General features: G+C 44.8%; 1 long non-coding RNA gene across 1 annotated transcript; it reads right to left on the bottom strand.

Moving 5' to 3' along the window:
• Positions 1-992: 992 nt before the first annotated feature.
• Positions 993-7339, bottom strand: LOC145358408 (uncharacterized). The gene is made up of 2 exons (XR_013889470.1): positions 7210-7339; positions 993-1451 (listed from the first exon to the last, which is right to left on the bottom strand). It is a non-coding gene; the product is annotated as an uncharacterized LOC145358408 (long non-coding RNA).
• Positions 7340-15579: the final 8240 nt, after the last annotated feature.

Consider the following 15579-nt stretch of genomic DNA (forward strand, 5'->3'; position numbering starts at 1 on the left):
TGGATTTTGAACAGTGAGCCTGTAGGTTTGATAGAAAAGCATAGTGGGCTGGATTGTGCTATGTTGGACAACCCTGTTGTGATGCTACTGTGCCTTTAAAAAATGCATTTTTAATCATCGCATCATAGAATCACTGCAGTGCCAAAGGAGGCCATTCAGCCCATTGAATTTGCGCCAACCACAGTGTTAGCCTCTTTCTGTTAGTCTCCCTAACACTAAGAGGCCATTTAGCATGGCCAATCCACCAATTTTTGGACTGTGGGAGGAAACCAAAACACTCAGAGGAAACCCACATAGACATGGGAAGAATATGCAAACTCCACATAGACAGTAACCCAAGCTGGGAATTGAACCTGGGACTCTGGCACTGTGAGGCAACAGTGCTAACCACCGAGCAGCCATGTTTTCTGCAGCTATAAGCAGGCACCAAGCCGCCTGACTAGATATCCTTTTGTTGCTGCTTAAAGATTTAATGGTTCTTTGTTTATTTTTACTCAGGGCCTAATACACCGTCTTGGAGTTTACGATCTTTTAGAATTGTTGGGGGAAGAATGATTGCCAGGTCAAGTGGGACAGGCTTTTCCTTACAAAAGTTCTTTTACTTTCAGTTTTCGTTGCTGACTAGTTAGAAGGTGTTTGGACTCCAGGTTGGATGCAGTGTTTTGTCTCTTTCCCTAGTACTAGAAGTTCTACTGGCTAGTTGGAAGCAGTGTTTCTTACTTTACAGGAGTGAAAATTGTGCTGTTGGTGGTTTGCTAGCTAGAGGCAAGCAGTGGCACTACCTTTACCCCAAGGCATTGGGAGTCCCAGAATGGAGAAGCCAGACTTTCAATACTTCATCCAAAGGACTAATTCACAGCAGACATTGCAGAGCTGAAAAATCATATGAGCATATGTATTTTCTGTGCTAAATCAAAACCAAGGGTATATGTTGGTAAGAATGTTGTGTTGGAACAGTCCATTGAGTTGTTAAGGCTTATACACTATCAGCGTTGTTTTTTTTCTCTTGTTTGTAATTGATAACGATTATTGCTAATTTTCTTTCTCTGTGTTAACTGTATATTCTTAAATAAACTTTATTTGCTAAAAGCTCCCTAGTGGGTCATTTGAATCATAGCTGGAGTGAAACAACTTAGCTTACCTGTGCTGAAATTCAAAAAGTGCAAAACCGATGATCTAGGCTGACTTCTGACTTCTAACTAGTCAGCAACCAAAACTGAAAGTAAAATAACTCTTGTAAGGAAGTAAAACTGTCCCACCTGACCTGTCAATCATTCCTCCCCCCCCGACAATTCATGGAGTTTCTGACCTGGATTATAACACTGTTTCTCAAGGGTGATTAGAGATGAGTGAAATGCTGGCTTTGGCTTTGATGGCCACATCGTGTGAACAAATAAAAATATTGGACTGGAAATCCAAAGCAGCTAGTCTTGCTCCAATTTTCCTGCTTCCTGGAAAACAAAGACCAGTGATTACAATACAACGCACAGCGCAAATCTTGCAGAATTATTTACACAGTTTGCTCTTAAATTTATAAAACAAGCAAAATAGCTCTCCCACAGAATGAATGCATTATAACTCCATTTTCCTGTCTTCAATTAATCTCTCACAAACACTTTTCATTTCATTTCAATTAACATTTGTCCACAATCCAACCATTGATAAATCAGGCTCTGGAACGATTTGAGAGAATTTAAATAATATTTATACCTTTTGCCCCAGTGTGTGTGGCTCAACTTGATTAACCAGAATCTAGTATGTTTTGGCTCAGATGTGGTTAGACTGTGGAGTCAGCAGTCTGCTTCAGTATAAATCCTTCTGATGATTGTTATAAATATAATGGAATACTTGCGGCTTTGCTACAATAATTATAGTTTTTGCTATCAAATCATCTATGAACCACAATATATCAGCAATTAACTCATGGAGGGAAATGTCCCAATTTACCCATCATGTCTTAAAACATGACTTAATCCTACAGCAGCTTAGTCTTGCTTATTATTTAAATGTATGAATAGATACAACACCCCCTCCCCCAATAAAAGCGAAGCAATCTCACACTATTCCCTTCATTATTAAATGGGTTTACAATTCACTAAAACTGCTGATGTTGTTATTTTTTACCTGCTACTCAGTTTGTCATATAATTCCTTTTCAAGTTTTCTTGTTGGGGCAAAGAATAACTTGTGGGTGTAACATTGTACAAATTCAGATGTAGGTGAGCATCGCAGTTATTTCTTATCCTTTCGAAGAAAATAATTTTGCTGCGATTATGCAGCAAAGAATCAGATTACATAGCTAATTGCTGAGAGGTTGTAGTGTTCTGAGGTGCAGAGGGATCTGGGTGTCCTAGTACACGAATCACGAAAGGCTAGTATACATGTACAGCAATCAATTAGGAAAGCTAATGGAATGTTATCATTAATTGTGCCATCATGTTTTGCTTTGCTCATTAACTACTTCAGTTAAAGGGCAGAAACTATTCTTGCTGATGGTTTTTATCATTGACAGACAGAAGTCAGGATGCCCAATGGCAAAGATTTCTCAGTTCTGCAGCACAAGTGGATTCTTCTGTGGTCAGGAGTGGAGTGCTCCTCATTTTGATTTGATTTGATTTGATTTATTATGGTCACATGTATTAACATACAATGAAAAGTATTTTTTCTTGCGTGCTACACAGACAAAACATACAGTTCATAGAGAAGGAAATGAGAGAGTGCAGAATGTAGTGTTACAGTCGTAGCTAGGGTGTAGAGAGAGAGCAACTTAATGCAAAGTAAGTCCATTCAAAAGTCTGACAGCAGCAGGGAAGAAGTTGTTCTTGAGTCGGTTGTACATGACCTCAGGCTTTTGTATCTTTTTCATAAGAACGTAAGAACATAAGAAATAGGAGCAGAGGTAGGCCATCTAGCCCTTCGAGCCTGCCCCACCATTCAAGAAGATCATGGCTGATCTGTCGTGGCTCAGTTCCACATTCCCGCCCTCTCCCCATAACCCTTAATCCCCTCGCTTATCAAAAACCCATCAACCCGCTTCTTAAAAATATTTAGCGAGGCAGCCTCCACCACTTCAACGGGCAGAGAATTCCAGAGATTCACCACCCTTTGAGTGAAGAAGTTCCTCCTCAACTCCATTCTAAACCGCACCCCCTCTATCTTGAGGCTGTGCCCCCTAGTCCTACTGTCCTTTCTGAGTGGGAAGAGTCTCTCCACCTCTATCCTATCCATCCCATTCATCATCTTATATGTCTCAATGAGATCTCCCCTCATTCTTCTAAACTCTAACGAGTACAAGCCTAGTTTATTCAGCGTCTCCTCATAGCTCAACCCCCTCAACTCCGGTATCAGCCTAGTAAACCTCCTCTGCACTCCCTCCAAGGCCAAAATATCCTTGCGTAAGTGCGGCGACCAAAACTGCACACAGTACTCCAGCTGCGGCCTCACAAATGCCCTATACAGCCGCAGCAAGACCTCCCTACTTTTATATTCAATCCCCCTCGCTATGAAGGCCAGCATCCCATTAGCCTTCCTGACCACCTGCTGCACCTGCAGGCTGGGTTTTTGCGACTCATGCACAAGGACCCCGAGGTCCCTCTGCACCGTCACCCGCTGCAGTTTTTCGCCACGTAAGTAATAGTCCTTCCTACCATTATTCCTACCAAAGTGGACCACCTCGCACTTGCCAACATTAAATTCCATTTGCCAGTTCCTGGCCCATTCGCCCAGCCTATCTAGATCCTTCTGCAGACTCTCCACACCCTCTGCGCAATTTGCCGTTCCACCAATCTTGGTGTCATCAGCAAATTTCGACACCATACACTCGGTTCCCTCCTCCAGATCATCTATATAAATGGTAAATAGCTGAGGCCCCAGCACCGACCCCTGGGGCACTCCACTAGTCACCAACCGCTAATCTGAATAGCACACATTAACCCCCACTCTCTGCCTCCTATTTGACAACCAATCCTCTATCCACGCTAACACCCTACCCCCAACTCCATGCCTCATTACCTTCTGCAATAACCTCTTGTGAGGTACCTTGTCAAACGCCTTCTGAAAATCAAGAAAGACCTCATCCACCGGCTCTCCTCTATCCACCGCCCTAGACACATCCTCATAGAGCTCCAATAAATTTGTCAGACACGACTTCCCCTTAACGAAACCGTGCTGCGTCTGCTCTATCAAGCAATTCCCCTCAAGATGCCTCGTTATTTCCTCCTTGATGACGGATTCTAACATTTTACCTACAACAGACATTAAACTAACCGGCCTATAATTCCCTGCCTTTTGCCTGGCACCTTTCTTAAACAACGGCGTAACATTAGCCGTTTTCCAATCTTCAGGGACTTCCCCGGAATCCAGCGACGTTTGGAAAATAACCACCAAGGCATCCACTATCACCTCCGCCATTTCTTTCAGAACCCTCGGATGCATTCCATCCGGTCCTGGGGACTTGTCCACAATCAGTCCCTCCAGTCTGTCGAGCACCGCCTCTCTAGTAACAATAATGTCATTAAGACCCTCCAGTCCTACCACCTTTCCATCTCTAACACCCGGCAAATTATTCACGTCCTCCTCTGTGAAGACCGAAACAAAAAAGTTATTCAAGACCTCAGCCATTTCCCCATCCCCTACCACTAAGTCCCCCTTCTCATCCTCTAAGGGTCCAACATTCACCCTAGCCAGCCTCTTCCTTTTTATATATTTATAAAAACTCTTGCTATCCTTTTTTATATTAAGCGCTAGCCCAGCTTCATAGTTTCTCCTACCCTTCTTTATCAACTTCTTTGTCAATCTTTGTTGACATTTAAACCTCTCCCAATCCTCTTCTCGCCCACTACTCTTAGCTACTCTAAACGCCTCCGCTTTTAATTTAACACTTTCCTTCACCTCCTTCGATATCCACGGCTTATTACCTCTCCTCCTACGGTCCTTTTTAACCATTGGAATAAATTTCTGCTCAGCACCAAGAAAGATCTCCTTAAAGATCCTCCACTGCTCCTCAGCAGACCTACCTTCCAACGTGCTCCCCCAGTCAACATTCGCCAATTCTTCTCTCATCCTACCGTACTCCCCTCTATTCAAACAAAGGACGCGTGTCCGGGAACCCACTTTCTCCTCCTCCATCTGCACCAGAAACTCCACCATACAATGATCACTCTCCCCAAGAGGATCCTTGACCACAAGGTCCCTAATTCTACCCGCCTCATTACATAGCACCAGATCCAAGATAGCTCGCTCCCTCTTCGGCTTCAACACACACTGTTCAAGGAAACTATCCCGGCAGCATTCCAAGAACTCCTCCTCGAGCCCACCGCGTCCAACATGGGTCGACCAATCAATATGTAGATTGAAATCCCCCATAACTACAGCCGTCCCATTCCTGCACGCCGCACTTATTTGCGCGTTAACAGCCCGCCCCACCTCCAGATCATTATTCGGGGGCCTATAGACAACACCCACCAGCGTCTTCCTCCCTTTGCTGTTCCTAATCTCCACCCACAACGATTCCACTTTCTGCTCTTTGGTTCCTATATCATCCTTTGCTACCACCCTGATGCGATCCTTAATCAGCAGAGCTACGCTCCCCCCCCACAACTTTTTCCTCTCGCCTATCCTTCCTAAACACTTGATACCCCTGGACATTCAGCTCCCAGTCCCTGTCACCTTGCAGCCACGTCTCTGTAATGGCCACCAGATCATATCCATTTGTGCTGATCTGCGCCACCAGCTCAACCACTTTATTCCGAATGCTTCGTGCATTCAGATAAAGCGCTTTCATCCCAGCCTTCACCTGGACCCTATTTGCCAGAACACCACCAACCATACTCACGCCCCCTACTCCCTCTATTATTGGGACATCCTCGGCCTCTTCCCTTACCTGTACCCTCTCCTTAACTTTAGACCCCGTAATGTCACCTACCCTCGCACCCTCCCCCCAACTAATTAGTTTAAAGCCCTGTCTACAGTCCTATTTACACGATTCGCCAGGACTCTGGTCCCAGCACGGTTCAGACCAGCCCCATCCCGCCCGAACAGGTCCCACCTACCCCAATACTGATGCCAATGCCCCATAAATTCAAACCCATTCCTCCCACGCCAATCCCTGAGCCACCCATTCACTTCCTTAATCTTATCAACCTTACACCTGTCTGCGCTCGGTTCAGGCAGTAGCCCAGAGATAACCACCCTGTCGGTTCTACTTTTTAATTCCATTCCCAGCTTTTCATACTCCCTCCCCAGATCCTCAGTTCGCATTTTGCCTACGTCACTGGCACCCACATGTACCACAACGACCGGATTCTCACCCTCCTATTCCAGGTTCCTCTGCAGCCCAGATGCGACATCCCGGACCCGAGCACCAGGCAGACAACACACCCTTCTGTGCACTTTGTCATTGTGACAAAGGACAGTGTCAATACCCTTAACCCTACTATCTCCAATTACTACTACGTTCCTTTTCACCTTCTCTTTGCCTATGTCCTGCTGCATCACTGTACCGTGCGCAGTTTGCTCACCAACCTCACCTCCCTCGTTCTCGCCCAGACTGGAAGCAAGAACCTCAAACCTGTTATGCAGATTGACAGGCTGAGGCATCCGCTCCCCACCCTCCTTCCTCCGCTCCCCACCCTCCTTCCTCTTCCCAGCAGCCCCCTCTTGTTCCTGACCGTTAGAGTTAGCCAGTCTGGGGGGGTGGATGTCACTTGCACCCCATTGACAATGGCACCCTCTCTCCCCCTGATGAACCTCAGTGTTTGTAGCTCAGAGGCCAGCTCATCTACCTTGAGCTGGAGCTCCTCCAACAACCTGCACTTACTGCAGACATGGTCACTGGGAAGGACCCTGGGGTCCACCAGTTCCCACATCATACAGAAACAACATATCACATGCTCCTCCATTATTCACTGTAGTAGTATTGAAAATTTCAACACAAATTTACCTGGCCCTTTTTCTCCCCAGCCCTTTTGCTCCTAAGCCTTAATAGCTCACTCTGCTTCCCTCTCACTCCGCTGCCCGCTGTCTACGCCAGGCGTTCTTTTATACCTGGTGCTGTTTTAAAGCCTGCTTCCCCCCTGCTATCCACTCCCTTAGAATTCTTAAAGCGGTAAATACAAAAAGCCCGCAAAAATGCTTTTAAATGATTTAAACAGTTCTACAAGGTAAGTTCTTACTACAAAAGTGCTTTAAACTTATTTAAACAGGTTTTTACCAGGTAATTTCTTATCTGTCTCTCTGCTCCTTCACTCGTCTGCTCCAGCAACCCAAAGGAAGAATGTGGAAGAGATAATGTCTGTAGTGCGTGGGGTCCTTAACTATGCTGGCTGCTTTGTTGAGGCAGTGGGAAGTGTTGACAGAGTCAATGATTTGCCAGGGCTAGTACAAGCACTTGTGTGGCACTGGAGTTTTTTGGTTAATCACTGACCACCTATTAGCATCTGCTTTAAGGAGACTAGTGGGCAACATTCAGAACAGGAACAGCATCAACAATGGCAGTTATAGAATCACATGGCACAGAAACAGGACATTTGGCTTATTGTGAATGTGCTTCTAATGTTCACGGCTGATGTTTATGATTAATGTGGGATTTTCACAGTAACTTCATTGCAGTGCTAATGTAAGTCTATTTGTGGCACTCATAAGAAAACTTTAAACTTTAATTTTTATGAATCAGACTGTTTCACTGTCCAAAGTTGGGTTGGAAAATACAGAAGGTGGATGCATTTCTCTGTGTAGGGCCATTCCTACTGTACAGCAAGCATAGCAAGCTGATTTCTCTCACAACATTTTGGGTCTCCCAAGCTACGGGCATTAATGGGAACGATGTGACCATCAGAGCCATTCAGCCTCCTTTCCCTGTTTGGCATCAAGCGCATTGTACGTGATCAGTGTGAGCAAGGACTTCATTGTTGGCAGAAGATGACGAAATGTAATCCTATTCCCCTGCTGGAATTCTCCAGCCATTCATGCCCCACTGCCAGTGAGAATGGAGAAGGTGGCACTCAGTTCGCTGCAGCGGGACTGGAGAATCCTAGCTGTGAGCGAGGTTGGAGAATCTGACCCCTTGTCCTGTAGGTGAGAATGCAGCTGCGTGTATGACTGCTGTTGCCCTTTAGGTTCCTGGCAGCTATCTGTAGTCAGCCTGTACAGTCTCCAGTGTGGGTGAAAGCATGCAGACTGGATCATGTTTTTGGAAAAAGCTATTGAATGAGTGCACTCTGAATGAACAATTGTATTGTGCCCTTTCAGCTCAACAGCATGTGATCAGGAACTTCTATCCTGCAGATGGATATTGTTTAAATTTCAAATGAATCCCAAGTAAAACTCAGCAGGAAGAAAAACACTTACATTAAAAAAGTGTCTTTCACAATCTTGGGACATCCTGAAGTGCTTCACAGCCAAGAAATTACTTTTGAAGCATTGTCACAGTATAAGAGACTGTACCTGGTCTTTACTGATGCAACTGATCCCAGCTATGGCAACATTTAGGGACCTATAATTAACCTGAATTAGGGCAGAACAATATAGACCAGAATTTGAGTGATGGAAAATGCATTTCTTGCAATGGCAGATGCAGACAAGCTAAAGCTATGCTCAAGTCCCCATTGACATTCATTGCCACTCATTTTGAAACATAGAAGCATACAGTGCAGTAGAGGCCCTTCAGCCCATCAAGTCTACACTGACACATGAATAACACCTGGTCTCCCACCAAATCCCATTTACCAGCACTTGGCCCATAGCCTTGAATGTTAACATGTGTAATTGCTCATCCAGGTACTTTTTAAAGGATAAGAGGCAACACACTTCCACCACCCTTCCAGGCAACGCATTCCAGACCGTCACCACCCTCTGGGTACAATGATTTTCCTCAATCCCCCCTAAACCTCCTGCCCCTCACCTTGAACCCATGACCCCTTGTGTACTTCCCTCCAACTAAGGGGAACAGCTGCTCCCTAGCCACTCTATCCACTTGTGATCTTATACCCCTTGATCAAGTCACCAGTCAGTCCTCTCTGCTCCAATGAAAACAACCCAAGCCTATTCAACTTCTCTTCATAATTTAAATGTTCCATCCCAAACAGCATCTTAGTAAATCTCCTCTGCACTTCCTCCAGTGCAATCACATCCTTCCTGTAATATGGAGCCCAGAACTGCACATAGTAATCTAGTTGTGGCCTCACCAAAGTTCTACACAACTCCAACATGACTTCCCTGCTTTTGTAACCTATGCCCCAATTGATATAGGCAAGATTCCCATATTCCTTTTACACCATCCTACTAATATGTTGTTCTGTCTTCAGAGATCTATGAACAAACGTGCCAGAATTCCTTTGTTCTAAAGAACTTCCTAGTATCATGCTGTTCATTGAAACCTTCTTTGTCAAATTATTCCTTCCAAAATGTATCATCTCATACTTTTCAGGGTTAAATTTCGTGTGCCACTTATCTGCCCTTCTGACCATCCCATCTATATTTTCTGATAGCCCAAGACACTCTGCCTCACTGTTAATCACATGGCCAATCTTTGTGTCATCCACAAACTTACTAATCCTACTTCCCAAATAGTCATCAATGTCATTTATATAAATGATGAATGATAGGGGACCCAGCACAGATACTTGTGGTACGCTACTGAACACTGGCTTCCAGTCTCTAAAGCAGCTTCTGTCATCAACTTATGTCTCCTACAACTGAGCTAGTTTTGAATCCACCTTATCAAATTACTTTGTTTCCCATGTGGACTTGCCTTCTTTATAAGTGTTCCATGTGGGACCTTGACAAAGACTTTGCTGAAAATCATATAAATGACTTCAACTGCTCTATCTTCATCTATACACCTGGTCACCTCCTCAAAAAAGTCAATCAGCTTTGTCAGGCATGACCTCCCTGTGACAAAGCTGTGCTGACGATCTCTGATCAATCCTTGCTGTTCCAAGTGGAGACAAATGCATCCCTTCAGAATTTTCTCCAATCGTTTCTCTACCACTGATGTAAGACCCACTGACATGTACTTTCCTGGCTTATCTCTCCGACCCTTCTTTATTAGTAGAACCACATTTGCTGTTCTCCAGCGCTCTGGCACCTCTCCCATCGCTTTCATAATGTAGGATTATGTAGGCTTACGCATGATCATTTGGTTGAGGTAATAGCAGGTCACCACCATGACTTGGTATGTCAGGGGAAGAGTAAAGTCAACACCTTCGGGGAGTGAAAGCCATTGCAAAAGCTACAGAAAAAACTCCTCCATTATCAGGCACAATCTTGATAATAAATGGTTCAAGTTAGCTCTCCATCAGTACTAATCAGATGTTATTTATTGCATGGCTGAGATAGCGAGATTAGCGTTTAGTTAACCTTTAACTCAATATACTGTATGTGAATGTCAGTGTTATTCTGTTCATACCACTCTTTGCAAGGTCAGTATAAAAATAACTTACAAACTTTAGAGTAGAATAATAGGTGTTACATTTTTGGTGGAGGCGAGGTAGGTATTTGATTTGCATTCCTCTTGAAGCCAATTTACTATCTGGTTTAAATGGGCAAATTTCAAGTGGAGCTTCAAGTTAACAGGAAATATGTTAGTTTGTGATTTCCCATGGAGGTTTAACAAGGTGATACGTCTTTCATGCTGCTGTCAAGGACACAGTACTTTAGCCAGTTAGTGGGGAATGGAGCCAACTGATTTGAGACCTGCTGCTATTCTCACCTAGTTACAGAGCAGGAATCTGGAGGTAAAGTACACTTGGACAAAGTCTAAACTGTAAACCGATGGTGCAAAACAAAAGAAACACACCACTCACTGACTGTAGCCTCAATGTTCTCCCTGCTGTGTGGTGCCTAATACCGCACTCAATATCAGACTGAGGTCCGCTTAGCTTTTCACAGTTTTAAAGTTTATCATTAGTGTCACAAGTAGGCTTTCATTAACACTGCAATGATGTTACTTTGAAAATTCCCTAGGCACCTGTTCGGGTACACTGAGCATGGCCAATGCACCTAACCATCATGTCCTCCAGACTGTTGGTCACCATTGCCTTTTAGCTTTCATATTCTATGCTTTTTGAGATTAGAACATACATTCCTATCAAGATCTTATCAGGGTGAAGTTCTGCCTTTAATATCCTGCAAACCTGTAGCCCCAAATCTTTTCTCCTTGACAGCACTGAGCTGATGGAACAGCATGGTAGCACAATGGTTCGCACTGCTGCCTCACAGTGCCAGAGACCTGGGTTCGATTCTTGCCTTGGGTGACTTTCAGAGTAGAGCTTGCACATTTTCCCAGTGTCTGTGTGGGTTTCCTTCAGGTATTCTGGTTTCCTCCTGCACTCCAAAGATGTGCCGGTTAGGTGGATTGATCATGCTAGATTTCCCCTTAATATCGCAAGATTTCAAGGTTGGATGGATTAGTCATGTTAAATGTGATGGAGAAGAGGGCTTGGATAAGGTAGTCTGTCAGAGATCAATGCAGACTTCTGCACTGTAAGGGTGATATATTTCAATGAGTATGATTACTGCTGTTTTTGCTTTAATTAAATGCATCATCTGAAATTTCCTGCCATTGAATCCCATCTGCCACAGTGTTTTGTTATTATCGCATCTTACCAATACCCCCTTCCAGCCACTTTTGGTCTTTGAGGAATTAACTATGCCTCCTATTGCAGACTCATCTGCAAATTTTGCCACCTCACAATCCAGGCCAGAGGCAAGTCATTGGTTTACACAGTGAATGAGAATGACCCCTCTGAGGTGAGCCCCATGGAATAACCACCTCCATCCACTCAGAGAAAGCACTCCTAACTTTGGGAAGCTCTGGATGGTCAGTCCCAGAGTCGCTGTGTCGATGGCCTGCAGGAATCCAGAGACCACATCCTGACATGGTGGGAAGTGTTGTGCATAGTAAAACCTACACCGGTAGGGAGTAGCTGTCTCGGTGGGGTCTGCCTGAAACTGGCTGAAAGTGCTGGGGCCTCAGCTATTTACCATTTATATAGATGATCTGGAGGAGGGAACCGAGTGTAGGGTGTCGAAATTTGCTGATGACGCCAAGATTGGTGGAACGGCAAATTGCGCAGAGGGTGTGGAGAGTCTGCAGAAGGATCTAGATAGGCTGGGCGAATGGGCCAGGAACTGGCAAATGGAATTTAATGTTGGCAAGTGCGAGGTGGTCCACTTTGGTAGGAATAATGGTAGGAAGGACTATTACTTACGTGGCGAAAAACTGCAGCAGGCGACGGTGCAGAGGGACCTCGGGGTCCTTGTGCATGAGTCGCAAAAACCCAGCCTGCAGGTGCAGCAGGTGGTCAGGAAGGCGAATGGGATGCTGGCCTTCATAGCGAGGGGGATTGAATATAAAAGTAGGGAGGTCTTGCTGCAGCTGTATAGGGCACTGGTGAGGCCGCAGCTGGAGTACTGTGTGCAGTTTTGGGCGCCGTACTTACGCAAGGATATTTTGGCCTTGGAGGGAGTGCAGAGGAGGTTTACTAGGCTGATACTGGAGTTGAGGGGGTTGAGCTATGAGGAGAGGCTGAATAAACTAGGCTTGTACTCGTTAGAGTTTAGAAGAATGAGGGGAGATCTCATTGAGACATATAAGATGATGAATGGGATGGATAGGATAGAGGTGGAGAGACTCTTCCTGCTCAGAAAGGACAGTAGGACTAGGGGGCACAGCCTCAAGATAAAGGGGGGGGCGGTTTAGAACAGAGTTGAGGAGGAACTTCTTCACTCAAAGGGTGGTGAATCTTTGGAATTCTCTGCCCGTTGAAGTGGTGGAGGCTGCCTCGTTAAGTATATTTAAGACGCGGGTTGATGGGTTTTTGATAAGCGAGGGGATTAAGGGTTATGGGGAGAGGGCGGGAATGTGGAACTGAGCCACGACAGATCAGCCATGATCTTATTGAATGGCGGGGCAGGCTCGAAGGGCTAGATGGCCTACTCCTGCTCCTATTTCTTATGTTCTTATGAAAAGCTGGATTAAAATAACCCCACAAAATGGAATCAGGAGCTAGCTGAACAATATATCTATTTAAAAATGTTTTTTGCTGTGGAAAAAATTCAAAGAGAAGACAGGTTTGTTACAGACTTGCAAATAGAAACATCAACTATGGAGAACTGTGATCTGCTGGATGTAAGGCAAGATGGTGCTCCAATCAAAGCCAACCATCTTATCTGGATGCTGTAATAAGTCTTGGAGGCTTCACCAAAATCCCTTTATTTACAAGTCTGGCAACAGCATACAGAGTGCTTTCAGTTAGCAGTCCACACTAGGAGTCCCAGAGGAACTGACACTCCCGGTTCAGCACAAAGCACGAGGCTCCCTAATCAGCCCATCAATTTGGCTCTTAATCAGGGAGTTCAAATTCCAACAGGCGCACTTCAATTGCCTGATTAAAGTCATTGCAAATACAGAGCAATGAAAGAAATAAATTGCCTCCTACGCAAGTTCACATTGTCTTAGGGGATTCTAACTACCGTACTTTGTCCATAGTGATTGTGATTTTAAGAGATGATGTAAGGTATGAGGAATGAAAAATCCCTTATTGGCTGTATCGGTAAGCAATCCAGGCCAACAAACAATACGGTTAACTATGAGAGGAACAGTTTCTTTATTGACATTTTTCTACCAAAATTGGTACAACTTAATGCCTGAAATCTGTGACATAGCTCACAATGCACTGTTTTACTGTCCATGAGTAATCAAGTTCCTCACTTTGCTATTTCCATGGATGATTTAGTCCTGATGCATTTGTTGACACAATGAGCTTCGATAGAAGTGCATTAAGCATTTCTAGAATAGCATCACCAACAATTATTTCCAGGTTAACATGATGCCTTGTAGAACAGATAATATCTTGTTCACTTCTTCATTATATCCCCTTGGCCCTTCCTTTCAAGAAAATGGTGGATCCCATTTTGGTGGATTCCACAGTGTTGATGTCAGTGGGTGTTTTTTTTTCCCCTGTCGACCAAAACAGCCTGTACTCACTTGGGAATCTCCGAGGAGAATCCCTGGCCAATGTCCTGAGGCCTTTTGCTGTACTTACATTCAACACCAACCCATAGTATGACCAGCTTCCTTTTACAGTCAGCTACCTGTTTCTCACCATCCCACAAGCTTGTCTGTACTGGGGAAGATCCTAGCTACAATTCTGAACAGGGGGTTATGTACAAGATTGCATAGCTTTCGAGGCCGTTCAGTAATAATAAAACAAAACTGCAAAGACCACAAAATCAAGGGCCCAGTCCAATGCATATTTTCCACAAGTGGAAAAAAAACTTGACAGAAATAATTTTCTGCTCCTATTGGCAACCGATGAAATATCCTTCTGCCTGGTTTATGAATGACAGCTAAGGTAGTTAGTTTATTTTGAAAGATCCCTTGTGCATTGACTCAGGGTCTGCACAAGACGCTGTCTCCAAAAAACTTCAGCCCTGCAGACTGGGGCTTGTGTATTGTCAGCACATCTCTAAATCACTGCGAGTCTCCCAGATGTTCCAGCATATATTAATAGGTGGAATGTTTTCCCAATTAAGTGGTGGTATCCATTTCAGGACTGTTGTAAACTTATTGAATGTGTCTGTGTGCAGCTGTACCTTGTGCAATATTTGGCAAATCAAGTTCCGGAATCTCGGGAGAAGTTACAGGGCAAAATGCAAATATTTTCGGGAATGGAATTGGAAATAACAGAAGGTCGCATTCTCAACTGGTGCATCATGTTACAGCACTTGGCACAGTGTCTTCAGTTGTAACTCTGAAGCTGGGCTTTCTCCACCTTTCTCTCTGTAGATCTCATTTGCTGGATATGTGATCCTGAGTACACAGAATTTCCATTCCTAATATAGGTATTCAAAAGTTTCAGGCTGGATCTTTGCAGAGTTAGCTAGATTGCTGGATGGGGTGCGACACTTGGACTTAATATCACTGGGTCAAGGGGGTGGGAGCGAGTTGTGTACAATACCCTCCTGATTGCTAATGTGCAATGTCTGTTTCTCCTGAAACTTTGCAGCGTGCCTGTGGTCTGCATCTCTAGCCCACTTGACATTGCAGCCTTGTGGAATCCAGATGCCAGTGGTCAGACTCACCTCAGTTCAACATAGTCTCCTGTAGCCCTATACTGCCCAAAGCTCATTGACCTTCAGACATGGGCGGCACGGTGGTGCTGTGGTTAGCACTGTTGCCTCGCAGCGCCAGAGACCAGGGTTCAATTCTGGCCTTGGGTGACTGTCTGTGTGGAGTTTGCACATTCTCCCCATGTCTGCGTGGGTTTCCTCTGGATGCCTCAGTTTCCTCCCACAGTCCAACGATGTGCATCATTGCTCAATTGTCCTTTATGACAGGGAGATTAGCAGCATAAATACGTAGATTTACGGGGCTAGGGCCTGGATTGTTGCCGGTGCAGGCTTGATGGGCCGAATAGCCTCTTTCTGCACTGATCCACCAGACCTGCAAGCCCTCCCATGTTGACCCCACCAGAGTTGAAATGGTCAGTGGGAGGCCAATTAATTTGCAAATTTGCCTTCCTTCCCCAGGTAGCTGGAAAACCCGATGGTTTGCCATTTTCTTTTGCTGGAGGATGGG

This window comes from Carcharhinus amblyrhynchos, chromosome 2 (genome assembly GCF_965287045.1).
Source record: "Carcharhinus amblyrhynchos chromosome 2, sCarAmb.v2.hapA, whole genome shotgun sequence".
Lineage (NCBI taxonomy): Eukaryota > Metazoa > Chordata > Chondrichthyes > Carcharhiniformes > Carcharhinidae > Carcharhinus > Carcharhinus amblyrhynchos.